This window comes from Microcaecilia unicolor, chromosome 2 (genome assembly GCF_901765095.1).
Source record: "Microcaecilia unicolor chromosome 2, aMicUni1.1, whole genome shotgun sequence".
NCBI lineage: Eukaryota > Metazoa > Chordata > Amphibia > Gymnophiona > Siphonopidae > Microcaecilia > Microcaecilia unicolor.
In genome coordinates this window covers 399,944,008-399,958,581 of record NC_044032.1, presented here as the reverse complement: position 1 = coordinate 399,958,581, position 14,574 = coordinate 399,944,008, and positions in this window count along the sequence as shown.

Here is a 14,574-nt window from a genome sequence, read left to right as displayed (position 1 = left end):
TGAACCGTGTCAAAAGGCTTCTAATACAGACGCAGTATCTTCTATGGCCCAAAGAAACAGATGGAGCAAATGGATGGCTGCCAGTTCTCCATGCAGGTTAATTTTCCTTACACCCATCATTCACGTTATTTGCTAATCTAAACTTCAATTCAGAGCACTGCTTTCAGTATGTATTTGCCATGCAGACTCCCCATATGGTGAACAAATGTACAGATCTGCAAAGTAAGTATGTCAGATGCAGATACAGGTACATCATTTTGGTTTACTTTAAGTAGTATGAGCAAGCAGAGCTAGCCCAGCAGCATACCACGGAGTGGGAAAAACAAAGTGCTGTTTCAGAATTCCAGTCCAGTATTATCTTAGGTCAGCCCTTGAATAAACTCTGTGCTCATTTCAGGTGTTGGAAGTTGATGCACTCCCTGCTGGTCAATAATAGAGTAACCGAGAAATGCTCTAAATAAGGGGTTTCTCCGTTGATTGAGCTGCCAGTGTAGAGGGCAGTACCAGGACTAGCGGAGGGAGAAACAGCCCCATACATCATGTTCAGGGTAGGGTTGCCACCTGGAACCAGATTCTCCCAACAGGCCTGATCCAGTTCTGGGTTTACCCCACTGCATTCAGGGATTTGAAGTTCTGATGTTTCTGTTGCATTCCCTAAGAAAAGCAAAACTACAAATCCCTGCATGAAATGAGGTAAAACTCAAGACTGGATCAACCCAGTTGGATACATCTGGATCCAGTTCATCAAGGCTACTTTTCCCTATGCATAGCATGAGGCCACTGTTCCCTCTAAGCTGAGTGGGAGTCCTGCAACTACAGCCCTGCCAGTGGGAGGTGCTGTTTCACTATCACATTTTCAATAGCGAAGGAAAGACAAGCTCTTCAGGTCTCCAGGTAACCTGCCTGTCCCTAGTGATTGAAAACACAATACTGAAGCACCACCACCCGCTGGCAGCAAAGCAGTTGGAGGAATCCCACCCAGCTTAAAGAGAACAGTGCATGAGGCCCATTGCATGAACACGAAGAGTTCGGTGTGACGACTCTATTAGTCAGTGGCCCAGTCTCAGAGAACAGCTCTTTGCTTCCTGCTCTAGTGCCTCCCCTTTTCCCCACAACAGGCACAAAGTGCAGCAAAGAAGAGTCACTTTGCTCCCTAACCCAGTCCTTAGTATCCTGCCATTCATGGACAGGAATGGGAAGGTGAGCCTGGAGCAGACACTGCAGAACAAAGAATAGCTATTCCATTGTCTAATAATGCCCCTCCCTTTTTTTGTTGTTCCCAGCTTTTGTCTATATATTTCAATTTCTAATTTCTGGTCATTTATTCAGTATTTGGTGAGAGTCTGTTCTCTGTATGTGTGAGCTATTCTGCAAGGGATTAGGTTTCCTGTAGGCTAAATATGTTAGCAGTCTGGCATCTTATTTTCTCAATAGATGTATTGGTGTTTTAGGGTCCAATAGAATATTTGCATGTTGTTTTACAGAGGGCATTGCAGAGGCATAACTAGGGGGCACAGGGAAGCGGCCGCTGCCCCAAACAGATTTTGAATGAAATGGCACCTATGTAGATTGGCCCTTCAGGATCACACCGATGCCTATTTTACAAAGGGTCTGCTCCCCCGACGTCAAAACCAGGCTATGCTTCTAGGCTGTTGCTGTTTCTGTTCTGGAAGTGAGTGCTGTTTAGGTACAGCAGGTTTGGTTCCACCACTGAAGAAGAGAATGCTGTACATTGATGGGAAGAGGGTATGTGGCAAAACAGGGGACTTATGTATATGATTTATTAAGTGGCTGTATGATATATTTTTCCCCTGTGCATTTCTGTTTGGCCAGCTGGTGGTGTCTGTCCTCTGCTTTAAAGCTGTTGCTGAGGTGACTGTTTTCCTTCCAGCTTAAGATCTGAGAGAAAGTAATCTGCACTGCTATTGGCCAAATACCTCCTCAGTGTTAATGCTCTGGGCTCTGATTGGCCCTGAAGTTCAAAATCCGGCCAGAATGTGCTGGTTTCCCACAATCTCAGAGAAGTAGTGAGGAGAGTAAAGATCTCTGCACTGAGACCTGTGAGCAGTTATTTTCCTGAACTCCTCAGGTACTACTCAGGTAGTAAGAATGTGTTTAGTTAGTTTAATGTTGATATCTGTTGATTTGCCTGTTATTGTTTGCCATTTACACCTGTTTTTTCACTGTTCACTGTTCCACTTTCCTGATAATAAACCTATTAGTTTATTAACTCTGCTGTCCTGGATTGACTAAGAATCCTGGTAGTTTGTATTTCTGGTCTGTGGGTGTTTTCTAGAAACTGTGGGACCCCCTGGGACTGTGGCCCCAGTGTCCTTAGAAACCACTGGGGCATTATCTTGCTGGTGGGAGACTCACCAGAGGCAAGAGAAACCCAGTGCAGTGGGGTGGAGGGTGCCAGTGTAGAGCATATGCACAGATGCAGGCAGGCCTGAGCAGTGCTGGGACAGACCCTTTAGATGGCCATAGGGTTAACCCCAGGTGGGTACTAGGTATTTCGTGGCAGGGTATAACTGAAAATCTGCCCCAGGCACAGAAGAAGCTGGTTCCATCACTGGTACCAGGCAATCATCCAAAAGTTTGTGATACATTTGAAAAGTTATCATCAGTGCTTCTTTAATTTAATTTAGGTATTTAGGCAGAGCATAAGCAAGCATTATATGAAGGTACTTTCTCTGTCCCTAGAGGGCTCACAATCTCTGTTTTGTACCTGAGGCCATGGAGATTTAAGTGACTTGTCCAAGGTCACAAGGAGCTGCAGCAGGAACTGAACTCAGTATGCAAGGATCAAAGCCCACTACACTAACTACTAGGCCACTCCTCCACTCTAACCACCTATGGGGTTCTGGGCAAACCTTTGTGGATGAACCCATGTCCCACCCAGTCCAGCGGCATAGCCTCCTTAGCCCCCTGCTAACCAAGCCACTTCCTGCCAGAAATAAACCAGCATAAATGCACGGAACCATTGTTTAAGCTACGCTGCTGATGGCTCTGCTGGTTCTGCCCCTCAGAAACAGGAAGACCATGTCAGAAGGGGGCAGGACCAGCAGAGCTATCAGCTGATGTGGCCTAGACAGCAACTTCACATCTTTATACCACTTTTTTTGCTGGAAGCAATGGGGCCGAGAATAAGGAAGCTGTTGGACTAGGGGGAGGGGGTGGGGAGGAAGTTAGTAAGTTGCTGAGAATGCAAAGATGCTAAGGGTGGCTGTTCCCAACATGTGAGAGTGAAGGCTGAGTGAAGGCTCATGGTGCATTTGGATTATAAATTTGGTATGGTGGTGAAAGGACTGAGGCTGCCCTATTGAAAAGTAATGCCTTCATGTGAACCTAAAAATGTATTTATCACGGGTGATGTTACATATTTTAAACTCAATTATTTCAAGCACTTGACCACATACACATCTACAAAAACAAGTCAGCTGTATTTAAAAACTCCTCAAGAGGCAGTGTCTTATAATTTAAACCTGATCAGACATCAGTCTGCTATGAAGACTCTGATTGAACTTTGTGTTTTTGCATCGGTGGGGCATGGCATAAAGGAAAGGCCCTAATGCCAGTAGCTGCCATGTCTTAATCACTGCTGCTGCTGCTGCTGCTGCTGCTAGTGACAGTCAAGGAGCATCGAGAACAACATATGGGGGGGGGGGGGGGGAGAATAAGAGAAAGCAAGAGAGAATGAGGAGGACGTAATGGGGCAGTTCGGCAAACTGAAGAGTAGCAAATCTCCTGGACCGGATGGTATTCATCCTAGAGTACTGATAGAACTGAAAAATGAGCTTGCGGAGCTACTGCTAGTGATATGCAACTTATCCTTAAAATCGAGCGTGATACCGGAAGATTGGAGGGTGGCCAATGTAACGCCCATTTTTTAAAAAGGCTCCAGGGGAGATCCTGGAAATTATAGACCGGTGAGTCTGACGTCGGTGCCGGGGAAAATGGTAGAGGCTATTATTAAAAACAAAATTACAGAGCACATCCGAGGACATGGTTTACTGAGACCGAGTCAGCACGGCTTTTGTGTGGGGAAATCTTGCCTGACCAATTTACTTCAATTCTTTGAAGGAGTGAAACAAACATGTGGACAAAGGGGAGTCCGGTTGATATTGTGTATCTGGATTTTCAAAAGGCATTTGACAAGGTACCTCATGAAAGGCTACAGAGGAAATTGGAGGGTCATGGGATAGGAGGAAATGTCCTATTGTGGATTAAAAACTGGTTGAAGGATAGGAAACAGAGAGTGGGGTTAAATGGGCAGTATTCACAATGGAGAAGGGTAGTTAGTGGGGTTCCTCAGGGGTCCGTGCTAAGACCGCTGCTTTTTAATATATTTATAAATGATTTAGAGATGGGAGTAACTAGCGAGGTAATTAAATTTGCTGATGACACAAAGTTATTCAAAGTCATTAAATCATGACAGGATTGTGAAAAATTACAAGAGGACCTTACGAGACTGGGAGACTGGGCGGCTAAATGGCAGATGATGTTTAATGTGAGCAAGTGCAAGGTGATGCATGTGGGAAAAAAGAACCCGAATTATAGCTACGTTATGCAAGGTTCCACGTTAGGAGTTACGGACCAAGAAAGGGATCTGGGTGTCGTCGTCGATAACACACTGAAACCTTCTGCTCAGTGTGCTGCTGCGGCTAAGAAAGCGAATAGAATGTTGGGTATTATTAGGAAAGGTATGGAAAACAGGTGTGAGGATGTTATAATGCCGTTGTATCGCTCCATGGTGCGACCGCACCTTGAGTATTGTGTTCAATTCTGGTCGCCGCATCTCAAGAAAGATATAGTAGAATTGGAAAAGGTGCAGCGAAGGGCGACTAAAATGATAGCGGGGATGGGACGACTTCCCTATGAAGAAAAACTAAGGAGGCTAGGGCTATACAGCTTGGAGAAGAGACGGCTGAGGGAAGACATGATAGAGGTATATAAAATAATGAGTGGAGTGGAACAGGTGGATGTGAAGCTTCTGTTCACGCTTTCCAAAAATACTAGGACTAGGGGGCATGTGATGAAACTACAGTGTAGTAAATTTAAAACAAATCGGAGAAAATTTTTCTTCACCCAACGTGTAATTAAACTCTGGAATTCGTTGCCGGAGAAAGTGGTCAAGGCGGTTAGCTTAGCAGAGTTTAAAAAGGGGTTGGACGGTTTCCTAAAGGACAAGTCCATAAACCGCTACTAAACGGACTTGGAAAAATCCAAAAGTCCAGGAATAACATGTATAGAATGTGTGTACGTTTGGGAAGCTTGCCAGGTGCCCTTGGCCTGGATTGGCCGCTGTCGTGGACAGGATGCTGGGCTCGATGGACCCTTGGTCTTTTCCCAGTATGGCATTACTTATGTACTTATGTACTTATGAGAGACCAGACTCTGGCCTGAATTTACCAATGGACAGCTATATGACTGGGCCCCCTTTATGCAGGGGACCGGGGAATTTGCCCCCTTTGCCCATTGGTAAAAGTGTCCAGGATCATCATGTAATTTCATTCCATTTAATTTAGCGCAGTAAATTCATAATAATGTAAACTTTCTTGCCCATTGAGCATCAGGGTGGCTTACTTTAAATTTACTTTAAATATCATTAGAACTGATTTGTGGGGTCAGGGGCCTGCAAAAGCTGAGAGGAAGAAAGGCAATGAAATCCACTCAGCAGCAGTCTTCTTTCATTCAGGTCAGAAGCTGAAGTTATGAACCAAAACTTGGATGAAGCAGGCAAAACACACAATACTTTATATCAACTATATACAAGCAGAGGTAGAAGAAAGTAGCTTCCATCACTTACAGTCTCATATCAGATGTGAAATGAACCCTCATACTGAGTAGAACTTCTTGGCAAACGTCCACTACAGCTTTTCTCCATCTGGACCTCATTTCCAGAGAGGAGCTTATAAGTCTCTTTCAAGTAGTAGGACTCCATGAGTCTTCAGGTACAAAGTCCTTCCCTGATCAGAACTCACCTACTGAAGTTCCCTGTCGTGATGTTTCTCCCCAAACTCTCATCTAGTCTGTTTGTTCTTTCAGGCTTAATCTTGTTAATCTTTCTCCTCTTTTGTGCAGGCAGGATGAGGAACTAGTTCCCCTTTCCAACTCTCACTGGGTGCAAATGACATCAGCAGTGTGGCCTAGACCAGTGTTTCCCAAGTCCGGGGTCCTGGAGTACCCCTTGCCAGTCAGGTTTTCAGGATATCCACAATGAATATGCGTGAAAGAGATTTGCATATAATGGAGACAGTATATTCAAATCAAGTTCATGCATATTCATTGTGGATATTCTGAAACACTGACTGGCAAGGGGTACTCCAGGACTAGACTTGGGAAACACTGACCTAGACCACAGTTGTTCAATGCTGGTTCTCAAGGGCCGCAGTCCAGTTGGGTTTTCAGGATTTCCCCAATGAATATGCATGAGATCTATTTGCATGCACTGCCACCATTGTATTCAAATAGATCCCATGCATATTCATTGGGGAAATCCTGAAAACCTGACCTGTCGAGGGCCTAGGTTCCCCCCCCCCCCTAGCTCTGTGCATTTATACTGGGGGGGTGCGGGTTGGAGGGGCAGGAAGTATCCCGGTTGGCAGGGAACTAAGGAAGCTGCTCTGCTAGATGTACCTTCCTTCAAGTCTCTCCAGCTTCAATGGCTTGGATAGCCAGAGATTCTTCTCCTCTTTAGTAAATGTATTTTTGGTGGGGGAGGGAAAAGACAAGCCTCTCACCTTGAAGAATGGTACAGTGGCCAGGGAACAGATGCCAAAGACAAGACGATTCCCATTGTGCTTATTGTGTTCATACAAACACAATTTCCCTCCAAGGAATCTCCTCCTACTACTGTCATTCACAGGATGAAGGTCCATTCCAGAAGCAGTGAGAGTATTCTTAGTGATGTAATTCTGGTAAAAACACATACAATTTATAGACACAGAACAATAGTAGAAGTAACTGAAACTGGATGGATAACTGAGGACAAATATTGTCTTATCTCTACTACCTACTGCATATGAATGAAATTTAAGTTCAGTTTCCAAGCTATGCATGCATAAATAGTCCTAAAGATCTGTAAATTCCAGGAGGGAGACTGTTCATTCCTAGTTTTTACTTATATCTCATTGTAGTGTGATACTTAGTTCCATAGTTCTAATCATTGAAATCAGTGTTGCAGGTCCCATAATGCATTAGGAAAAGAATGTTAGAAATCTAGGACTGGCTTAAAATCCTGTTCTAGAATCGAGTAACTTGGCAATTCTGGACCTGTAATATAATTTAAGATAAAAGTATTTCCTGAATATGAGACACTCATACAGATTTCTCTCAGACATGTGCAGCAGCAGGGATGGCCTGCAGTGGATAAATTATTTAATCTTGATTTTGTGTTATTTGCTGTAATTGTAATTTTTGGTTTCAGAAAAAGCAGTGATTCTTAAACTGCTGGTGATATTTATTAATTAGAGGCTTCCCAATGATCTTCTGATATAGACTGTTCCTAGGGCAAGAATGTTCCTGCTGAGTCACCTAATTGGATTAGGACAATTTAGAATCCACCCAACACCCTAGCCTTGACATTCTCAAGAGGCTTCACTCCTTGCAGCTGGCCCCATTTTAACTCAAAGACTCTCCCCATAACTAGAATGTTTGTCTATATTTTCATTAGATTGTAATCTTAATTGTAAAAGTAACGAGGACCATCTATTGTAAGGGGGTAATTTTATAAATTTTTTCCTGTGCATAAAACCAGAAGTCCCAGGTTCAAATCCCATAGCAGATCCTGGTGGCCTTAGGCAAGTCACTTAACCCTCTGTTGCCTTGGGATGGCTGGAGACAGTGCTGTCAACCCTGCCCTCCTTAAGGCCTGCCATGTAAACCGTGACTCACGCTTGTGGTGTACCCCATGAGTCATTTGCAGCTTGGTAAATGTGTGCAGGGGAAACTACCACAACTGTGCATAAATCCAAATTTATGCGTGGCAAAGGCCTTTTACAAAATATGGAAGCTCACTGACAGGATGGTATGTATGCACCTCACGTAGGCATTCCCAAGGTCTTAGTTGATGGAGTAGGGCTGAATTTCAACGTAGGTGTGTGCTTTATGAAATATAAGGGCACACATGTAGAACATTAGCACACATATGCACAACTTTCGAGCATGTGTAAGTGCGTGCATTAGCATTTGCATGCTGCTAGAAATGTTTATGACCTATGGTGACTTAGGCCCTAAGGGGTATTATTGTTTTGATGATGGATGTCAAGCCATCCTGGATCTGAATCCAAATGAAGCATCATTTTTTTAGGGCTGCATTTCAATAAAAAGTGTAATTGCGATTAATCATGCGATTAAAGGTATGTTCTTGCCCCCCCACACACACACACACACATACACTGTAGCTCTTTGCGACTCTGGGCGTCACTTAGGGGCTGTTTTACTAAGCCACGTAAGCGCCTACATGCACCCAAGATGGAGTTACCGCTCGGCTACCATGTGGCCCTTGCGGTAATTTCATTTTTGGCATGCATCCACTATGTGCACCCAAAAGATATTTGGCGTGCATCAGCTACATGCACCAAGTGGCATTTGGCGCGCACAGGTCATTACCGCCCGGTTAGCACGTGAGACTCTACTGCTAGGTCAATGGCTGGCGGTAAGGTCCCAGACCCAAAATGGATGCATGGCAATTTTGATTTTGCCATTTTTTGTCAAAAATTTTGAAAAGGCCTTTTATACAGGCGTGCTGAAAAATGGATTGGTGCGCAACCAAAACCCGCGCCTACACTACCGGCAAACCATTTTTCAGTGCACCTTAGTAAAAGGACCCCGTAACCCTCCATTGCCCAAAGTCACAACAAGCTGCAGTGGGAATAAAAATAAACAACATAACTTGACTTGCTCGATTAATTTCAATTACAAATTTTAATCAAAATGCAAGCCCTAAATAAATTAAAGAACAAAAAATAATGAAGATAAGAAATACAAGATACAAATTGACGCATTACATATTAAAGAATCCAAAACAGCATTGCAGAATCACTATAAACAGCCCTACCGTTTTCACAGCCTACTTCAGAAATGCAGGCCTACTTTTTTTGTTTTTTTTTTACAATTGTGGAAATTATATTTTAAAAAATGTTTGTGATCATGACATAGTTGAAGGTTACAGCTGCAGACTTAACTTATTTAGATATTTTTTTTACATAACTATGCAAGTAATAGTATTAGCTCATATAATTTTAATGTACTATAACTGTCAAATACAAACCCATCTCTTTATTAAACAATAAAACACCTAGTTTCCCTAATCCAATTACACATCATATAATTTAGGATACTTCTCAATGTCACTTGTAGATTCTAAACTGATGATGGTTTAAGCTTAGATAGTCTTTATAACACCTCTCTCAAATTTCAACTCTGTGGTCCATGTTTCGCTATTGCGTCTTCATGGGTTGAAAGTATAATAATATACAGACATTCACTGCTTTTACTGTTTAACCAGAGTTTACCACATTCAAAATCATAAAATCCATTACACTTTACCTAGTCATAAAATCTCTCTACCTGGATACAAAAAGCTGAATGCTCCAAAAGCAACGCCCCACAGCTCTCCACCGGCAAAAAGATGCTGAGGCCTGCGCATAGGAGCGCTAACGATTCTCAACGGACAAAAACCCCTTGTCTTTAAATTGCTGCCCAATCAACCTCCTCATTCAAACCTTGTGACATGATGGTCCTCAAATTAAAAATAATTTTTTTAATGGATTAGGGAAACTATGGGGGGTCCTTTTTTAAGGCGCACTCACGCTTTTAGTCCATGCTAAAATTGGGCATGCGCTAAACATTAGAGACGCCCATAGGAATGCATTGGTGTCTCTAACGTTCAGCGCATGGCCAATTTTAGCGTGCACTAAAAAAAAGTGAGCACGCCTTATTAAAAGACCCCTAAGTGTTTTATTGTTTAATCAAGAGATTGTTTTGTATTTGACATTTATAGTACAATAATATTATATGAGCTAATACTATTATTTGCAAGGTTATGTAAAATATATATATATTTATATGTGATAACTATAGTGGAATTAAATGAACCTTGATTGCGTATTAATTTAGACATATATGAGGTAATTCTCTAAAGCTGCACCTAGTTTTAGGTACAAAGATATAAATGTTGGTATTTTAGTCAGTTACCCATGTAAGTGTCAACATACTTGTGTAAATAACCTCTTATAAAAGTGGTCCCCAAATCTTGTCCTGGAGGCACCCCGGTCAGTCAGGGGTGCCTCCAGGACCATGCACTGCCTCCTTTAGCTTGAGGCGTGTTTGAGGCCCCCTATGGTGTGGGGTCCAGGGCAATTGCCCTGTTTGCCACCCCCTAACCCTGGCCCTACACTGGTGCCTCCTCCACCTGACCATGCAAGGGTCCCTCTTGTGCACATATGCTGGGCACTCCCCCCCCCCCCCCCCCCCTCTTTACTCAGTGCCAAAATTTGCATGCCATTAGTACTGAGCATTGGAAAGTTCTTTTGCAGCACTATTGGGTGGTATTTTTCAGGGCTATTTTGTATAGCGCCAAAGTTCTGAGCATCAGCCCCCTACCTGCCCCCCCCCCCCCCTGAAGGGACAAGAAACTGAAGAAAGGAAGAGGTCTGTGAACAGGGTGAGAAAGGATGGAAATGGAGGACCTAGGAAAGAGACCAGAACCACCCTCATTAGATAAATAAAACACCCATACAATAAAGGTAGGAAAAAAAGATTTTATTGTTAGTTTTTAAAGATTGGAACATATGTCTGGGAATGTTCATTTCTTAAGTCTTTGTGTTTTGCTCAGTGTAAGCAGAAATGCATTTCTGTTTCTCTTTCTCCAGTGTTACACCACCCACAGAGAGCCAAGGGTTTCCATTTCAATTTTCGTCTGCCTGTTGGTTTCTAATTTATGGTCTGTCATTCTGTTTAAGATAAGGGATGATCTGTGTTCTGCATGTGTGGCCAAGGTAAAGTATTCTGCTAACTAATGTGTAGTTTTAGTGTGGGAATGTATTGCTTTATTTTTCCAATAGGAGGTGTATTGGTGCTCTTTATTTGTAGCGTTTGCCTTTTCATAAGTGTTACTGTTTGAGTTCCAGGAATTAGTGCCATTATGATTATGGCAGATTTCCTACATAGGTTCTCAGTTCTTTTTTCTGTAGGTTTTTCTGTTACTTTATGAAGTGCCTGGCAGTGGAGGGATTTTATGTTGCTGTTACTGAGGCAATATCAGAATCTGAATATGTTTTTGTGTGTGGTAAATTTTAAATGGAAAAATCTTTGATATTTATTTATTTATTAGGATTTATTTACTACCTTTTGAAGGAATTCACTGAAGGTGGTGTACAGCAAGAATAGATCAAACATGAGCAATAGGCAATTACAGCAGTAATTTTTTGTATAGGCTCTAAAATAGGTGAGAAGCATGTAAAGTTCTCTACCATTCAACCCCATATCAAAAAACTGTTTGAAGCACATCAGTTCCAGATTTCTCAGTAATGAAGTAATTAGCGATTAAAACTTTTGTGAAAAAAATGTAGTAACTTTAATTTCAATAGAAGATTGACAAAATATTAATTTTGTTAAGCATATTTTGTCATTGTCCATGGCATAAATACCAATGCAATATACAAGGGGAATAACTCTTATATACAGAGAGCTGTTCCTTACATATCAAATAAAATTGCACTCAGAATTTACAAACTGCGTCCTTAATTTATTAATACACAAACACTTATCAATACAATACAATACAAACACTTTAAGGTGCACAGACTTCCCTCCCCCTAGCCTTTCACAGACTCTCCAGCATATGCTCACATACACACTTTTACTTCATCCATAAACCCATCTTGCATAAATATATCCTAACAAACACACGTTTCAGCTTAGTCCACCCCGTGGAATCAACCAGTAGTCCTTCTTTGTTATCAATTCGCCGTATAAATATATTTTCACGGCAGCATCCCAAGCAGTAACATGTACACAGACTGAAAGTCCCAAACGGCTTATCCCAATGTCCAAACTGTCAAATATGTGTAGGGTTATGAACAGTTTAATGCGTTGTTGTCTCGGTCATTAAACGAGCTGGGCTCCGTGTCTTGGTCAAGGGAGACGATCTATGCATCTCATCTACATCTTGTGCCAACCATAGGCTTTATTCAATCTGTTCCTCAATGCATGACCGCATTTCAGTAACCCTTCATCAGGAGGAACTTAACCCCGAATCCTACAACATTAACAAATCACACCTCAGATCTCATACTTTCTACAAAAATCTTATAAATGTATTTACTCTCACTTACAATAAACTGTCCTCTATACTCTGTTATGGCTGCTTACCTTTAGGACTAAATTCTAAGCGAAATGACCATTGCACCGCCCCCAAGCGTGATTACATCTTCACGCAAATACACGAGTTAAATATTCCTGACAAGGTGGGAGGAGCTAGCAGGGTTTTTAACTTTAGCGTGAAGATGTAATCACACTTGGGGGCGGTGTGATGGTCACCACAGAATTACATAAGTACATAAGTATTGTCATACTGGGAAAGACCAAAGATCCATCAAGCCCAGCATCCTGTTTCCAACAGTGGCCAATCCAGATCACAAATACCTGGCAAGATCCCAAAAAAGTACAAAACATTTTATACTGCTTATCCCAGAAATAGTTGATTTTCCCCAAGTCCATTTAATAACGGTCTATGGACTTTTCCTTTAGGAAGCTGTCCAAACCTTTTTTAAACTCCGCTAAGCTAACCACCTTTACCACATTCTCTGGCAACGAATTCCAGAGTTTAATTACATGTTGAGTGAAGAAACATTTTCTCTGATTTGTTTTAAATTTACTATGTTGTAGCTCCATCGCATGCCCCCTAGTCCTAGTATTTTTGGAAAGCATGAACAGACGCTTCACGTCTACCCGTTCAACTCCACTCATTATTTTATAGACCTCTATCATACTCCCCTCAGCTGCCTTTTCTCCAAGCTAAAGTGCCCTAGCCGCTTTAGCCTTTCCTCATAGGGCTTGGAGGTATACAGAGAAAGAGCAATGAGGACCATATAAAATTATCCATCAGTGACAAGCTGGCTTGTGATTCAAGAGTAACGATATCCCTTTAATTTGTTTTGGAGGCTGAAATGTACTCTGTCCAGAGCAACATCAGAAAAAGTCCCAAGCATTTTGGGTTGAATAAAAAAGCATCCCTGCAGCACCTGCTTACAAATGAGGCCCTAAAACTCCTGGATCACCCTTTCATCATGTTTGAACAGCAGAGCAATAGAAAATTAATTTGGGTCTAACTTATCCTTAGTTCACTTACATGTAACTGGATCTATTCTTCCAGGTTGCTGAGATATCAAAACTATAAGGCTATGAGCAGTGTGGCAGTGGGCTGCTAAGGCTTTGTTGCCCTGTAACTTTGCCCACTGCTCCCCCTCCCCCATTCTCTTCCTGCTCACCCTCAATTAATTCAGATTTCCAGAGATTGGAGTGTGAGGATGCTCCATGTGTCAAAAAGGGGACAGGGTTGGCTTGCGATAGCGGTTAAATCCCTCAGACATTGCCCACAGCTATCTTTCAACCCAGTCATGAGAAAATTGAATCTAGTCAAGAATCAGTCCTGGAAACTGTTCCAGCTGGTAGACTCATTGATGGGGAAAAGATAAGGAGACTGAACAGGAGATTAGAGAGTCTATCTCTAGCAAGTCAATAACATAATTACAGTTTGGATATAGTGTTTTCTAAGGATGACTCAATCTAAGAACAACTATTACTGAACCTCACTAATGAAGAGGTTACTACTTTGGTTAAATGAGATATCTCCTTGGTAATATTTCAATCTACTACTGCCTTAGAAATAAAGAAAGTACTTTGGTCATTCAGAGTCTCCTCCAGTAAATTAAACCTCTACCATAAAAAAATTGTATAGAAAATTTAAGAACTACATTACTCCTTGTTATATCTAGTGCATTTATCTTTATTGCAGGATATCATCCCCCAACAGTGAAAGAGTGCAGTGATGACCATACTCCTCAAGAAGGGGTTAGAAGAAAGAATCACCTTCATGCTTCTGGCAGGTCTTCAATCTTTGTCTGATAGGGAAAACTGGTGAAGATGGTGTATGGCCACTTAGTATGAGGCACGTACGTGAGTTAATCAGGCTTTTGATCTTATCCCAGTAGAGAATTGATTCTGATGGCTATGATGGGTGGGATCAGGGTGCAAGCAGACTAAGTCTATGATGCCCTGGGATTTCAGCTAGTTTTATCTGCCGAGTTTGATACTATCCATCATGCCCTATAGAAATTAGGAAGAAACAGCACCCTTTTGTAATGACTTACAGGCAGGCAACTGATGCTCTTACTCCAAATTCCATTTAATATCACATGTTGTTTTGCAGGGATCAGTTTTATATCCCCCCCTCTCCTTCTATAACTCAATCAGCTATGGAAATAGATGTTTATTTCTTTGGAGATGGTATTCATGACTGCATTAGTGATATAAACCACTGCTTCAAGACAGTTTCTGCTTGGTTAG